Raw genomic sequence first — 15062 nt, 5'->3', positions numbered from 1 at the left:
GCCTCTTAATGGCATCCCTTGGGTCCAACGCTACTCGTTTAGTCTGTACTTAACACATCAGTTAAGGTGCTCTTTTCAGAACATGTCATATCACATAGTTGCTGTGTTCAAAATCCTCTGATAGCTCCTGTTTCACTCCGAAAAAAGCCCTTATGATGTCCACAAGGATCTGCCCAATCGTTTCCCTGACTCCATCCTCCTCATCTCCAGGATGTACCACAGGGCCTTTGCACTGATGGTACCCCTGTCTGGGCCACTTTTACCCCCAGGTAATGCCCTGCCTCATGCCCTTGCTGCCTCTGGCTCTCTACCCAAAGCCATCTTTCCACCAATTCCTCCCCTGGCTACCCCACCAGGATGTCAACCTCTCAACACTCTGTCCCCTCTGCCTGCTTTATTTTCTCCCTTTATCAGCTTACTCTATAGTTTATTTCATCATACCCATGCCTGTCTCTCCTGTTTGATCGTAAGATCCAGGAGACCTGTTTTCTTCCCTGCCTTATCACAAGTGCCTAGAAAGGTGATTGGGACTTAGTAGGTGCTTAAAAAACACTAAAACAAACAAACAAACAAAGAAAACCACTCAAAAAGCACCTTAAATAGGTGCTTAAAAAACTTTGAAGGGACTTCCCTGGTGGTCCAGTGGCTAAGACTCTGTGCTCCCAGTGCACGGGGCCCAGGTTCGATCCCTGGTCAGGGAACTAGATCCCGTGTGCCACAACTGAGACCTGGTGCAGCCAAACACATGTTTTAAAAAGGGAGGACTTCCCCGGGGGTCCCGTGGTTAAGACTCCATGCTTCCGATGCAGGGCATACGGTTTGATCCCTGGCTGGGGAGCTAAGGTGGCGCGAGGCGCACTGTGAGACCGAAACAAGCAAGCAACCTATTGACTATATGTTACCTATCACTTAGAGAGCCCTTCCTCCCTTCCAGGTTCTGTGTTGTATGGTTTTGATCTAGTGTTTTTTCTCACTCTCACAACAGACTGAAGATGCAGAGATGGTTTCCATTCTCCCTGTTTGACAGATGGGTAAGCTGAGGCCCGGAGAGGTGAGGTCTGGGATGTTCCCAGTGCCTCATGGTTGGGAACTGGGTCTGAAGCCAGCTCAGCACCACTCCAGAGCCTGGTCTGGCCCCTTGGTGACATGCTCTCCCACCTTTGATGAAGGGCCACTCAACCACTGGCCCTTGTCTATGGTTCATTTCATCCGTCCTCAAAAAGGTTCTGGGAAGCGAGATACTCTATTGTAGGGATAGGGAAGGGCTTCCCTGGTAGCTCAGTGGTAAAGAATCTACCTGCAACGCAGAAGACTTGGGTTTGGTCCCTGGGTCAAGAAGATCCCCCAGAGAAGGAACCCACTCCAGTATTCTTGCCTGGGAAACCCCACGGACAGAGGAGCCTCGTGGGCTACAGTCCATGGGGTCGCAAAGAGTCGGACACGACTGAGCGACTAAAGAACAGCAAAGGGATGGAGAAACTGAAGACAGAGAAGTCGCTTCTCAGATCGCGCAGCCAGCAAGGAATCTGGGACTCTTTGAGACATCTTTGATGCCCAGTCCAGGCTCGCTGTCCACTTGGCCTCTTTCCCTGGCTGACCTGTAGGATGCAGACATGCCTAGAGCATCCTCTCTGTACCCCAGAGGCCTGCAGCTTGCCTGAGAGTCACAGAAGTGGAAGCAGAGGCCAGAGAGGGCCTCAGCTGGACAAGAGGCTATGATTCCAAGGTGGGGAGGGGGCGGGCTGAGTCTCCCTCCAGGCCTTTCCAGCTCAACCCTTGCTGCTCGGACATGTGCCTCCGGCTTGATGGCTGAGGCCTCTGCCTGAAGTCATGTGAGCACGTGTGCAGGTTCCAGCACAACGAGCCTTTGTATCGCGAGACTGGGCAGCCTGGGGGCCACGTGGGACCGGCGGGGACTGCAGTCACACCTCACCCCAGGCCTTTCCCTGGAGTCGCAATTACAGAGGCATCTGGGCCATCGGCCCTCCACATCCAGGTGTGCGCCGGGAATGCACTTGGGGAAAACTTCAGTCTTGTTCACCCCAGTAACCAACATTCGCTGGATGTTCGAATCATGTCTGTTGAATGGATATTAAACTGGAAGGATTCTCCTTCTCCATTAAACAGACTTCCCGAGAGCATCTTATTTGCCAGATCCTGTGCTAAAACGCTCAAGTGTCCTCTCTCGATGGAACTCTCACAACGATCCTATGAGGTCCATCCACAGCTCACCACTTCACTGTTGAAGACGCTGGAGCACAGAGAAGTTAAGTAACACGCCTAAGATCACACAGCCTGGGGAATGGGGGTAGGCAGCAGAAGCCAAGCATTCAGACTTCAGAGTCGTTGCTCTTGACCACCTCCTCCCGATACCACTAGACCACCCCTCGGCATCTGCATCCGGAGTCAGGGACCCCAGCACAGGGTGTCCCCGAAACACATCCCCTTACAGCCGGGACAGAGCCTCCAGCAGTAGCAGCGGTGAATGGAGTCGGGCTTCCCTAGGCCACCACATGCTCATATTCACTTCCATAAAAGCCATTTGAGAAATGAATAACTAAATGCAATGTCAGTTTTATACCTCTGGAAGATGTTGCCCATAAAGAAATTCACAAATCAGGGGAATAGCCCTCATCCCATTCTTGCATCGTGAGATGAGGTCTCTGTAGGCCTCCCTCCTTTCCTCCAGGACTGCGATCAGCCGCTCACCGTGAGCGGGCCATCCCTGGACCCAGGGAACCAGCAGTGCACGGGACAACGGTCACGTTCTCATGTGCTGTGCTGCGGCTTCGCCTGTGGGTTCAGGAACGAAGAGGAAGGATTTTTTAAAATATTTATTTATTTATTCGGCTGAGTTGGGTCTTAGCTGTGGCACGTGGGCTTAGTTACTCCATGGCATTGTAGGATCTTAGTTCCTCGACCAAGGATCGAAACGAGATCCCCGGCATTGGAAGGTGGATTCTTAACTACTGGATACCACGGAAGTCCCAAGGGGAAGTTGTTACTAAAAGTAACCACAGCGGCTACAAACTCTAGGGGGCTCACTCTGGGCCAGGCACAGTTAACCACGTCTTATGCACATTTCACAGATGGGAACACAGGCTTAGTTTAAATCCTGGCCTGAAGGTAGACTCCACAGCTGTGGTGGGGGGGCGGGGGGCAGCAGAGACAGCCTCCTGCTTGCTCTCCCCTTGGCCACTGCCATTCACCGGCATGCCCCCGGGGGCCAGGCCCTTCTCCCAGCCACGCTTCTGCCAGGACTGCCCATGGGGGAGCTCAGCAGTGGCCCGAGACGGCGTCTGCACACAGCTTGGGAGAAACCCAAATGCCATTTCCACCTGATAATAAATACGTGTCAGAGAGGACTCGATCCAAGTGACCTTGGGCTATGGGGCCACTGGACCGTGAAAAGCTTTTGACAAAATCCTTTTGCCTCGAGAGGCTGAGCGCAAATTACAGGCGATTATGGACGGTTGGCACGACTTTCCCGGTTGGCCTTTTATTTCTCGTGGGCTGATGGCTCCTCTGCGTTGGAAAGGATCCCAGCTGGGCCGGGGACCGGCCTCCTCACCCTCTCTGGCAGCGTCCACTTTCTCCAGAGCCAGAGGGGACGCCCCCTCCAACCCTGCTTCTCAGGTTCATCGGATAACCGCAACTGGTGGTCACCCTAGCACCGCAAAATCCAACCAGACCACCACAATATTCACCACTTACTGAGCACCGACTGTATACCAGGCTTTTGGCCAGCCCCACGGATTCTCTCAAGCAGTCTATGAGGAAGATCTCTGCTGGTTCTTTTTCTCTGGAGAATCCAGGCTAATCTGTGGTAGTGTTATTCGTGTGCCCATTTAGCAGATGCGAAAACTGAGGCCCGCCCAACTGGAGGGACTTCCTGCAAGACCACAGCTGGCACAGGGGTAAGGAGGCTTATGAATCTCTCCCGAGAGAGACTGAATGACTAAGGGTTGGGAGCATTCGGGCACATTGTCCCCGGGGAGGTGAGACTGGTCTGGCTTTCCAGGCCTCCCCTAGAGTGACCTCCAAGTTTCCTGCCTTCTCCACATCTGCTCTCACCCTCCCTCCGTGAATACTTCCCACCCTGCAGTCACCCCGCTGCCCTCCTGCCCCTTCCTCCTTGCACTTGACCATGTGGTCCCTGCCTCCAGGAGGGCGGTCCTTCTGGCGTCCTGGCTTGAGCCCCACCTTTTCCCAGAAGCCTTGACTGGCCCCCGCTCCCTTTGCCGGCTCTGACACTATTATATATCCACGTGCCCAATACACCCCCGCCTCGCTTTTCCCCTGGGTGAGAGCACCTCGCAAGTGCAAACACATCTTATTAATAGGTGACTTAAGCGATGGATGAGGAGCCTGCCCTCCCAGAAACTACACTGTAACTCCATTCCCTCCCAGAGACCAGCCCATTGGTCCAGTGGCCCAGGGCGATGTGTGTTATCGGCTGTGTGTTGGCGGCAGAGAGAGACCGAGAGGGAGAGACAGGAAAAATTCCCTACGTCACGAGAAGCTCTGAGCTCCCCCAAATGCTTCACCAAGATAAGGGGGATGTAGCTGGTGTCGGAAAGGTTGTTGGGAGATTAACACAAGATTCCGAGGTGAGGGAGAGAGAGGAGGAGACCCAGAGAGACGTGGGAGAGAGAAGAGGTGGGGAGGAGGCAGGACTCGGGAGGGACTTGGAGAGAGGCCCAGAAGAAGATGGATGGGGACTTTTTAGGCCAAGAAAGGCAGTCATTGACCCCTCGGCCCCAGAGGAAGGGAAATCAGTGGTGGCAGGGACCTGCAACAGTGAAGCAAGAACAGAGACGGGGGCCAGATGTGAGAAGCCAAGAAGGACCTCGGGGGCAGTGCTCCAGACCCCAGGTGCCCACGCAGGCTTGGCGTCCACCGCCTTCTCTTGCCAACCCTCTGGGAAAACCTGCAAGGCAGGAGTTGTAACACCCATTTTATAGATGCAGAAACTGAGGCTCAGAGTGGGGCAAACTCTACTTAGGCGACCCGGCCTGCAGGCGGCAGAGCCAGGAACGAACCCGGGTCTCTGTGGCCCCGTGCCCAGGCAGCTTCTGCGAGGGATGCAGAGCTGACAGGGAAAAAGGTTAGAGGGGAGGGCATGGGGACAGGGTGACCGGAAAGCAGACCCAAGGGGAAGAAACCCCGGAGGTAGTGCGTCCTCTCCAGGGTTCCTCACATGCCTGCCTGAACCCTCCTGCCTCAGCTAGGACAGAGTTAAGGGCCTGGCACTGCCCCTCCTGGCCTGGACAGGGGTTGAGGGTTCCCCCTCCCCCAGGGCCTGGTGGAAATGGAGCTGCCAGACCCTTCTGCCTGCCCAGCTAATGAGCCCATGAGAGAGCTGATCCCACCCCGTAAAGCTGGACGGGGGGCGGTCGGCAGGAGGGAGCCAGAGCCACTGGGCTGCTCACCCCTGGACCTGGTGAGATGCCTGCTGACCCCAGAAGGTCCCCTCAACCTTGGCAGATGAGGGAGCCTTATCAGTCCAGCTCCCAGGCCTCTCTTTCCCCTCTTCACTCAGACCAACTCCGCCCTGCCTTGAGATACCACACAATGCTGAAGGAAGGACAAAAGTTCAGTTAGAGCTGACAGGACCCCCAGAAAGAAACAGTTCCCTTTTTTGTTGTTGTTGATGAGATGGGGCGACTATGGCCCAGAGACAGCAAGCTCCCTGGGTGAGGTCACACAGCAAGATGGGGCAGGGCTGGGATTCAAGCTCTCACGCATTGTCCTCCTAGACTCCCAGAGGTTCTTTGCAGCCTTAGGCATGTCTCTCTTGGGGAGGACGTGACTCCATTTGCCCCTGGAGTGATTGGAGCATGTGATGTGATTTGCTCTTAAAACAGCAGAAGATGAGAAAGTTGGGAATAGAACTTACATAAGGCTCTGCCAGGTGTTGTTCTAAGAAACTACCCTGTGTTAATTTACTCCTCCCCCAAATCCTACTATTATAATCCCAATAATCCTATTATTATCCCAATTTTCAACTGAAGAATATGACGCCCAGAGAGGTTAAGCAACTTGCCCAAGGTCACACAGCCAATTACTGGCAGAGTTGGCGTTTGATCCTGAGTCCACACTTTATTATCCTCCTCTCCCCATGGAGGATGGAGCAAGCTTCCCTTGGGGTGGGCAGAGCCAGGCCCTGAGTTAAACGCCTTCTGGGCAGGTAAGACTCTGGGGGAGCTCACGGCCTGGGGTGGTGGTTAGTGGTCATGAGTTACCATCTGGTATGATATTCTGATGACTGCCAAGGCTGGGCATAGAGTTAGTCGCACTGTCCAATACCTAATGTGCAAATTGTTTGGGATGGTTAAGCCCCAGTCTCAAGTCTGCTCATCACCGAGAGCTTGTCCTGGACCCCTGGTCTTGCAGTGGGTGATAACATCAGGGGCTCGAAGTCCAGCCTGCCCAGATTTGCCTTTGGCCAGCTGTGTGACCTTGGCCAAGTAACTTAACCTCTCTGGGCTTTACTTCCCTCATTGGTAAACTGGGGATAAAACTACGTGTCTCATAGGATGAAGATGAAAGCAGTGATTAAATGTAAAGTGCTTAGAACAATGCCAGCCCATCATGGTGCTCAATGCATCACTCTGACTATCGTTAACAGGGGTCAAATCTCCCAGCCCAAAAGGGAAAGGGATTTGGACTTTCCAAATCCAAAAGGGAAAGGAAGGGCAATAGGGAGCCATCGAAGGTTGTAGGCAGAGGAAGGATGCGGTCAGATGAGGGTGTGAGAAAGACTGTGAGGAGAGGAGAACATATTGGGGTTCTGCGTGGCCCTCACGTTCAGAAAACAAGCAAGAAGTGGACAGGGGATGTCTCCTGGAGTATGGAGGTCCCTGTATTCCTGGGCAGGGGACCATGTCCCTGAAGCTTAAGTTGTCTTTGATGAGCAGCCCCAAGCCCAGTCTCCTGAGCCCTGGCCTCCCCAGGGTGGGGAGGTGTCGGAGCCTCCTGGAGCACGGGAGCATTGCTGATCTGGGGTCGGGTGGGGGGATCCTCAGAAGGCCACAGGCTGCTTGGAGGGGCAGGGGAAGCAGGGGTCACGCAGCCGCCTCCCCCACAGCGGCGTCACTGACCAGGAATGCAGGGGCGCCCGGAGGCCTCGCTTATCGCTCTCCCAGAGCGTCTGGAGCAGCCCGGTTCCTGTCGGCTGTCCATCCAGATGGGCTCTAAATCAGCAGGCTCGTCTCTCCCCCGACCATGGTCGGCACACAGCCTGGACCCCGGCCAACGCTGCAGCCCAGCAGCCCATCCCCCAGCGTGTCTGCCTCCCAGGCTCACCGACCGTGGGTTCTGAGACGGACCCTCCTTCGGGCGCCAGGGGCGGCTGGACACCTGGCCTGGCTCGTGTCAGCCCAGAGATGTCGCAGCCTGGGAAACGGCGTGGGTCAGACAGGCGTGGGTTTGATGTCGGACTCTCCCGGTCTGGAAGCCTGGCCTCAGCTTCCTCATCTCAAAAATGGGTCCTAGTCACAGGGACCATCTCCTTGGGTAGTTGAGGATTCAGTGAGGCAATGGACGGGGCCATACCTGATAGACTCTGGTGCCCTGCCTCTCATTAAACCCATAGTCTCCAGCTCTAAAGCTTGTCTTATGGGATCAATGCAATTACCCATAGACAGCTTTGGACAGAATCCACTTCTGGGTTCGTGCCTCCAGATTATTCCATAAGCAGCTCCCAGTATACCCTTTTAATGAGTCTGTATTTGTTTGCCAGTTTTACAGGAACCTGTTTATTTAGAAACAGAGGAGGAACCCCAGCTCTACAGGTATAGTACCGGATCTTCCTGTCCCTCTAGCCTGATCTCTCAGCCCCAGAGAATGCAGACATTTCAAATCACAAGTTATGGAATACGTCTGAAGGTGACCAGAGTTATAGGAAAGAAACAGGCGCAGGAGGGCGAGGAGCATCAGTCGGCCCGAGGGTGGGAGGGTGTGTTAGAATTTTAACAGCACGACTCTAAATATTCCATGAACAGAGGAGCCTGGGGGGCTGCGGTCCATGAGGTCACAGAGTCGGACATGACTGAGCGACTAACAGTTTCACGTACAGTTTAGGGTTTTCCAGGCGGCCCAGCGGTAAAGAATCCATCTGCCAATGCAGGAGGCACAGTAGACCGGGTTTGATCCCTGGGTCAGGAAGATCCCTGGAGAAGGGAATGGGATCTCACTCTAGTATCTTGCCTGGAAAATTCAATCCACGCAGGAGCCTGGCAGGCTACAGTCCAGGGGGGTCACAAAGAGTCAGACACGACTAAGCGACTGAGCACACACGCATATATAGTTTAGCTTTTCCTTTAAAAATTTCCACTTTGGTCATCGCATGATGTTCATAATCTGTGAATATGGTAATCCACGATCACAACTTATAAACGTGTGTTTATGTTTATACACGTGTATGTACACACGTGTATATGTCCATGCATGTACTTATTGGGGTTGAGTTTGAACAGTTCGGACACCCCTGATTTATACAGACTCAACAGTATGACTCTGATGGTTGGGAGAGCTGGAGGACCCAGGCTTCATCTCTAGGGCACTGCTTTCCCCTTCAAGGTGGTCTTAGAAATCAGCCCCCTCCTCTCAAATTCCGGATCGTTGTGCCCACTTGGAAGGCACTGATCCTCAGCCTCCCCATTGCACAGGATAATCGGGGTCCAGCCATGAGCCAGGCCTCCCCCGAGGACACAGAGCCGGTGAGTGGCATGACGGGGACTATAACCCTGTCTTTGGATTCCCGGCGGTGGGGGGGGGGGTCTCTCTCCTGAGCCAGAACCCTGTAACGCTGCCTGGAAATGCTGGTCCAAGAGTGAGGAGGTAGAGATGTGGGTAGGAAGACGGAGACCTGGCCCGGGCCCGAGATTTTTCTTCTCGTCCCTCGCCTGCCCGAGAGGCCACTTAAGCGGAGTATAACCGCCCCATGATGTATCGAACTCTCTCTCTGCGCATAAATGCAGCGGGTCAAGCGCCAGGCAGAAATGCCACATATATTTCCTCCCATTAGATGAAATATGCCCCTAATTTGGCTGGGGTTTTGTTTTATTAGACCTGTGGCAGCGAGGGGGCCCCGCTGCAGAATAACCTTCTCCTGATCGCTTACTTCTCTCTTGAGGATGCAGAGGGCCCGAGCAAGGGGGAAAAGAAATGTCCCTGCCTACTATTTCTCAGGACGCATTCCCAGAACAAAGATCTTTTCCAGCCAAGGAGATGTCGGTGCGGCAATTCAAAGAGGATCCCGCCTGGAAGAATGGTCTCGGGGCTGGGGGCTGGGAGAGACCGCCTTCCCGCACCAACTCTCTCAGTTAAGGATGGGAGACTGAGCACGCGGCTTCTACCCCCTCTCCCCGCCCCATTCCCCGCCTCAGTTTCTCCATCAATATGCTTGACAACAGAAGCCCTGCCCCTCTCCTACACTTGCCTGGAGGGTTAAATACAGGAAAGAATGCATTGGACTGGGCCAGTGAACGGCCCAGAGAGGGTATTCATATACCTCCAAAGTGAACGTCATTGTTTGCAAAGAGATGCATTTCTTGACCCTGTTATTGGTGAATTCTGCTTGACAGGGTGACTTTTTTTCTCCTACACTCTCTTAGGGGGGCCTTATACTAACTAGTTTTAAGACCAATGCGTGTGCCTTAGGGCCCTATCTGTAACGGGACGGAGGGAGATGTGAGTCACTGGGCTGGTCCGACTCAGCTCTGGCGCATCCTTCCTGGAGTCCCGTGCCCAGTAGCCGTGATCAGAAGGCTCAGGTGTTAGGATATCTTCTCAGTGATGCCAGGTGGGCTCAGGTGGGCTGTCTCTGTCACGCTGAGGTTTGGTGGAGTCGGAGGGCTGCGGGGGGGAGGGGGGGGGACACTGGTCACCTTTCTTTGTTTTAGCTCCGAGGACCTCGCCCTCTGCCGCACATTAAAATTACCTGGGGAACCATAAAAAATATCCACCCCCACCCCAGATCAACTAAGATTAAGTCAGACTCAGGTTGTGGGGAAGGAGGGGGTCCTACTTTCTTAAAGCCCCCTGGGTGAGTCTAATGAATGGCAGGAGAGCCAGTCACAGCTTGGCCCCTTTACTGTGATTAAGCAGGTGGTGGTGGTTTAGTCGCTAAGTCGTGTCTGACTCTTTTCGACCCCTTGGACTGTAGCCCACCAGGCTCCTCTGTCCATAAGATTCCCCAGGCAAGGATACTGGAGTGGGTAGCCATTGCCTCCTGCAGGGGATCTTCTTGACCCAGGGATTGAACCCACAGCTGCGTTGCAGGCAGATTCTTTACCACTGAGCCAGCAGGGAAGCCCTATGATTCAGGCTGTTGGTGATCTGGCACCAACTCTGTGTCATCACTTAATTATTTAATTCTCACAGCGACCCTACAAATACCATCTTTATCCAGCTGGGGCACTGATGCTTCGAGAGGCACACACTTGCCCAAAGTGACAGAGAGGCAGGATTCGACTCAATCTGTGTAAGCTTCTCTGAGCCTCCCTTCTGCCATCAGCTGAGGGCCCCGCATGTGGACCAGCAGAAGCCAGGATGCTTTATCCACACCTGGTTCAGTTCAGTTCAGTCTCTCAGTTGTGACTCTTTGCAACCCCATGGACTGTAGCACGCCAGGTCTCCCTGTCCATCCCCAGCTCCCGGAGCTTACTCAAACTCATGTCCATAGAGTCAGTGATGCCATCCAACCATCTCATCCTCTGTCGTCCCCTTCTCCTTCTGCCTTCAATTTTTCCCAGCATCGAGGTCTTTTCAAATGAGTCCATTCTTCAAATCAGGTGGCCAGAGTACTGGAGTTTCAACTTCAGCATCAGTCCTTCCAATCCACACCTGGAGGATGCAGTAAACGAGTCAACAATCAAGGAACAAGGCTATCTCTCTGCCCCCTCAGAGTCCCTCCTGCAGGAAGCTGGGGTTTCCAAATGGTTCTCCAGCGAGCATCTCATGTGGGATCTGAGAAGGGGAAACTGTGTTTTTGAATTCCCTCTTCACCAGCCCAAATCAACCCTCTATTTTTCAAAAGCCTTGTGGAACCCAAACTGGCAGGGAGATGCTACTCATCAGAATAAGGCTCCCCAGCAATGACCTGACTATTTCTCGTTGTGAGCAGTAAGGGGGCAGAATAATCCAGAGAGATATTTTTCCTCTATGCAATTCCATTTTCGTCTCGACTTATCTGATCCTCTAATTCTACTAGGGACTTTATTTCCTTATGGAATTAAAGCCCCAGAGCTCAAATTCTTTTTCTTTTAAACTTCCAGAAACTGAAGACCCTATTCGGAGCTGAGCCAAAGATCCATGAACCCTGGTGGAGGAGAATTGACCCTGAGTCATCACACTTGCTTACAAATCTGCTGGGAAGGTTTTTTCTCTACTTAAAAAAAAGAAATTATTGGAGTATAGTTGTTTTATAATGCTGTGTTGCTCAGTATCCTTTTTTTTTTTTTCTTTTTCTTTTAAGGAGTTGAATGACAGATAGCAGCCGAGGAGGGATGGTGGGTCCTTAAAGAATGAACTGTGGGGACTGAGTCTTGGGTTCACTGCCAATCGCTGGCTGGCTGCTGTGGGCCTCAGTTTCCCCTGCTGTGAATCTAAGCTATATGTTGTTCTCTTTCTCTGATCAGAGGACCTCTTAGCCCCAGCTGAGGGCATGAGCTCTTGAAAGCAGAGAGCTCGTTTCTCTGGCCCTCCGCCCGCGCTCAGCAGTGCTCCCAGTCCCCCCAACTGCACCTCCCTGTTCCTGTGCCTCGTGGTCCACCTTCAACCCCGCCGTGGGCAGGATTGACGGAGGCTACCTCTATACCCATTTCCAATGTATCTAGCTTTCCCCACCCCTGCTGCCACCCCCAGATCAGGGCCACCATCTTGGCCCTTCTTTCCTGGACACCATGGCAACCTCCTGAGGGGTTTCTGGGATCCCCCCACCCTCAATTCATTCTCCAGCCTGAGGGCATTTTCAGATGTTCTCTCAGCTCCTGCATGCATACATGCTAAGTTGCTTCAGTCGTGTCTGACTCTTTGCAACCTATGGACTGTAGCGGGCCAGGCTCCTCTGTCCATGGGATTCCCCAGGCAAGAACACTGGAGTAGGTTGCCCTGCCCTCCCTCAGGGCATCCTCCTGACCCAGGGACCCAACCCACATCTCTTCTGTCTTCTGCATTGGCAGGCGGGTTCTTTACCACTGGTGCCACCTGGGACCGGCCTAAAATCTTTTAATAGCTTCTCCATACGCTTAGAACCAGGGCTGGCAAACCACCCCCGGTGGACCCAGCCCAGCCCTGCTGCCTGTTTTCGTAAACAAACTTTCACTGGATCACAGCCACGCTCATTTGTCTGTGATTTTTATCCACCTGCTTTCAGGCTACAAAGGCAGAGTTGAGCAGAGAGAGACCATATGATCCATCAAACCTGAAATATTTATTATCTGGCCCTTCACAGAAAACGCTTGCAGAGCCCTGACTTGGAATAACACCCAAACTCCTCACCGGGGCCTTCCTTAGGAGGGTGACCCCACGTGCTAAATTGCTTTTGTCGAAGATTCTACTTTTCCACATGTTCCAGTTCTCCATGCACCCACAGCAGCGTGATTTTGTAACAACTCCTCTTTCTTATCTTGAAGTTAGTCTGCTTCCCCACCCTTGGAAACTCAACCAGCCACATAACTTAATGTTGACCAATGGAATTCAGCAGAAGCAATGTCATGTCAATTCCAAGCTTAGGACTCAGGACTGGATCACTTCCTGTCTCTCTGTGGAACCCACCAGGCCGAGCTAGCTTCCTGGAAGATGAGACATGTGCGGTCTAGTCCCTTCCAGTATCCCAGCCAAGCCCTGCCCCACCATGTAGAACATCCCTGCTGACCTGCAGCTGATCAAGGACACAGCCCTGCTCAGCAGAAACCCCCGCTGAGTTACAGACTCAGGAGCTGAATAACTGCTTATTATTCAAAGCCTACGATTATGGGATATAAATTTGTAAAAGAAAAACAAAACTGGTAGTTTTTACTTCTGGTTAAAAATGGATGAAAATGACTAGAACAGGAGGTGAATGGGGAGGAGGTGATGGAATGGAGATAGGCGTGAATGTCCTTTGGGAGTTCTTTTTGTATACTCTTGAACCATATAAATATGTTACAGATTAAAAGAAAAAAATCAAAAAGGTTGAAAAGGACAACAAACCCTCAAAATTGAATACAAATAGAAACAAAGGAATCTAACTATATAAGACTCAATGGAAAAGACTGACACCGGGAAATATTGAGGGCAGGAGGAGAAGGGGGTGAGAGAGCATGAGATGGTTGGATGGCATCACTGATTCAATGGACATGAGTTTGAGCAAGCTCCAGGAGTTGGTGATGGACAGGGAAGCCTGGCGTGCTGCAGTCCATGGGGTTGCAAAGAGTCAAATGTGACTGAGCGACTGAAGTGCACTGGGAGATAATGAAGGACAGGGAAGCCTAGCGTGCTGCAGTTCATGCAGTCACAGAGAACTGGACGCGATGACTTAGCAACTGAAAAACAACAACTATATAAGAAAGCTGAGTGCCGAAGAATTGATGCTTTTGAACTGTGGTGCTGGAGACGACTCTTGAGAGTCCCTTGGACTGCAAGGAGGTCCAAACAGTCCATCCTAAAGGAGATCAACCCTGAATACTCATTGGACGGACTGGTGCTGGGGCTCCAATACTTTGGCCACCTGATGCGAAGGACTGACTCATGGGCAAAGACCCTGATGCTGGGAAAGATTGAGGGCAGGAGGAGAAGGGGACAAAGGGAAGACAGAGGATGAGATGGCTGGATGGCATCATCGACTCAATGGACATGAGTTTGTACAAACTCAGGGAGATAGTGAAGAACAGGGAAGCCTGGTGTGCTGCAGTCCATGGGGTCCCAAGCAGTTGGACATGATGACTTAGTGACTCAACAACAACTTAATTGAAAACACTCTAAAGGCAAGAAAAACTGCAAAAACACTTTAAACTTTAAAGAACAGGTTGGCCCTGATAGTTGGACTAGTGTGAATTTGAAACTATTTCGTGTGGTATATAGGACAGAAGAGATGAACATATATTTCGAAATTTGGGGGAAACGGTGGAATCAGAGAGATGGCAGGAAGGAATCTGTGAAGTGTGAGGAGGAACTCAGTGATTTGAACTGGTGGCGTCCCCGTGAGCTCACATGCCTCTTCTCTCCTCTGGGAGACCCTAGCAGCAGCGGCATCCCGGAAGGAATGAGCACGTCTCAGACAGGTATCATAGTTTCTAAACACCATTCTCCACTGAAAGGAGGTGTGTGGTCTTAGAGAAAGGGCTGATTTCAGGACTGACGGAAAGAAAATGCAAGATGAGCCTGGAACATTCTTTTACATCAGGAAGTAAGAACGTGCTCCAATAATGAGGAAGACATGCAAACAGCCCCAAAGGCCAGCTTGGAAGAGTTCCTGCTGACCGTATCTGAGACCATCTGAGCGTGATAAAAAGCTAACGGATACCATAAGAAATGAAAGAGGGGAGAGGCAGTGGGGAACTCTTCTTCACCAAAAAAATATTAAAGAATAAATGCAAGAAAAAGAATGATACATTAAAAAAAAATCTCCATGTTGCAACCACTGCAATATTTGATTCTGGCAAGGATTATTTAATGGATAAAAAAAGAAAAAACCCTACTGGGTAAAGGGTTACCAATTTATGAGAATGTTGACCCAGTCCCCAGGTGTCACCTTTGTGTTATTTACAGAGGGAACAGGGTAGACCAGGAAGACCCCACCTTGACCAGCTGACCATCATAGCACCCCCAGCGATGGGCCCAAGTGGCATCATGCGTTCCTGGAAGACAGGAGGTGGGAGGCACGCATGTACCTTTGCGACGAGACTGCCTGAAGGTTTGCCCTGCATCTGACGGCGAGGAAGCAACCGGACACACCCAGACTGTGAGACGTTCTACAACACGATTGGTCTGGACAGTTCAAAAATGTCCATGTCGTAACAAAGGAAGGAGAAACAGTGAGGTTCTGTTCCAGATAAAAGGAGATGAATGAGGCA

The 15062-nt window shown here is 52.1% G+C and overlaps 1 non-coding gene across 1 annotated transcript; it reads left to right on the top strand.

Moving 5' to 3' along the window:
* Positions 1 to 628: 628 nt before the first annotated feature.
* Positions 629 to 701, top strand: TRNAW-CCA (transfer RNA tryptophan (anticodon CCA)). The gene has a single exon. It is a non-coding gene; the product is annotated as a tRNA-Trp (tRNA).
* Positions 702 to 15062: the final 14361 nt, after the last annotated feature.

The sequence above is a fragment of the Bos indicus genome, chromosome 17 (genome assembly GCF_029378745.1).
Source record: "Bos indicus isolate NIAB-ARS_2022 breed Sahiwal x Tharparkar chromosome 17, NIAB-ARS_B.indTharparkar_mat_pri_1.0, whole genome shotgun sequence".
NCBI classification, from domain to species: Eukaryota; Metazoa; Chordata; class Mammalia; order Artiodactyla; family Bovidae; genus Bos; species Bos indicus.
This window is presented reverse-complemented; position numbering and strand designations above follow the sequence as displayed.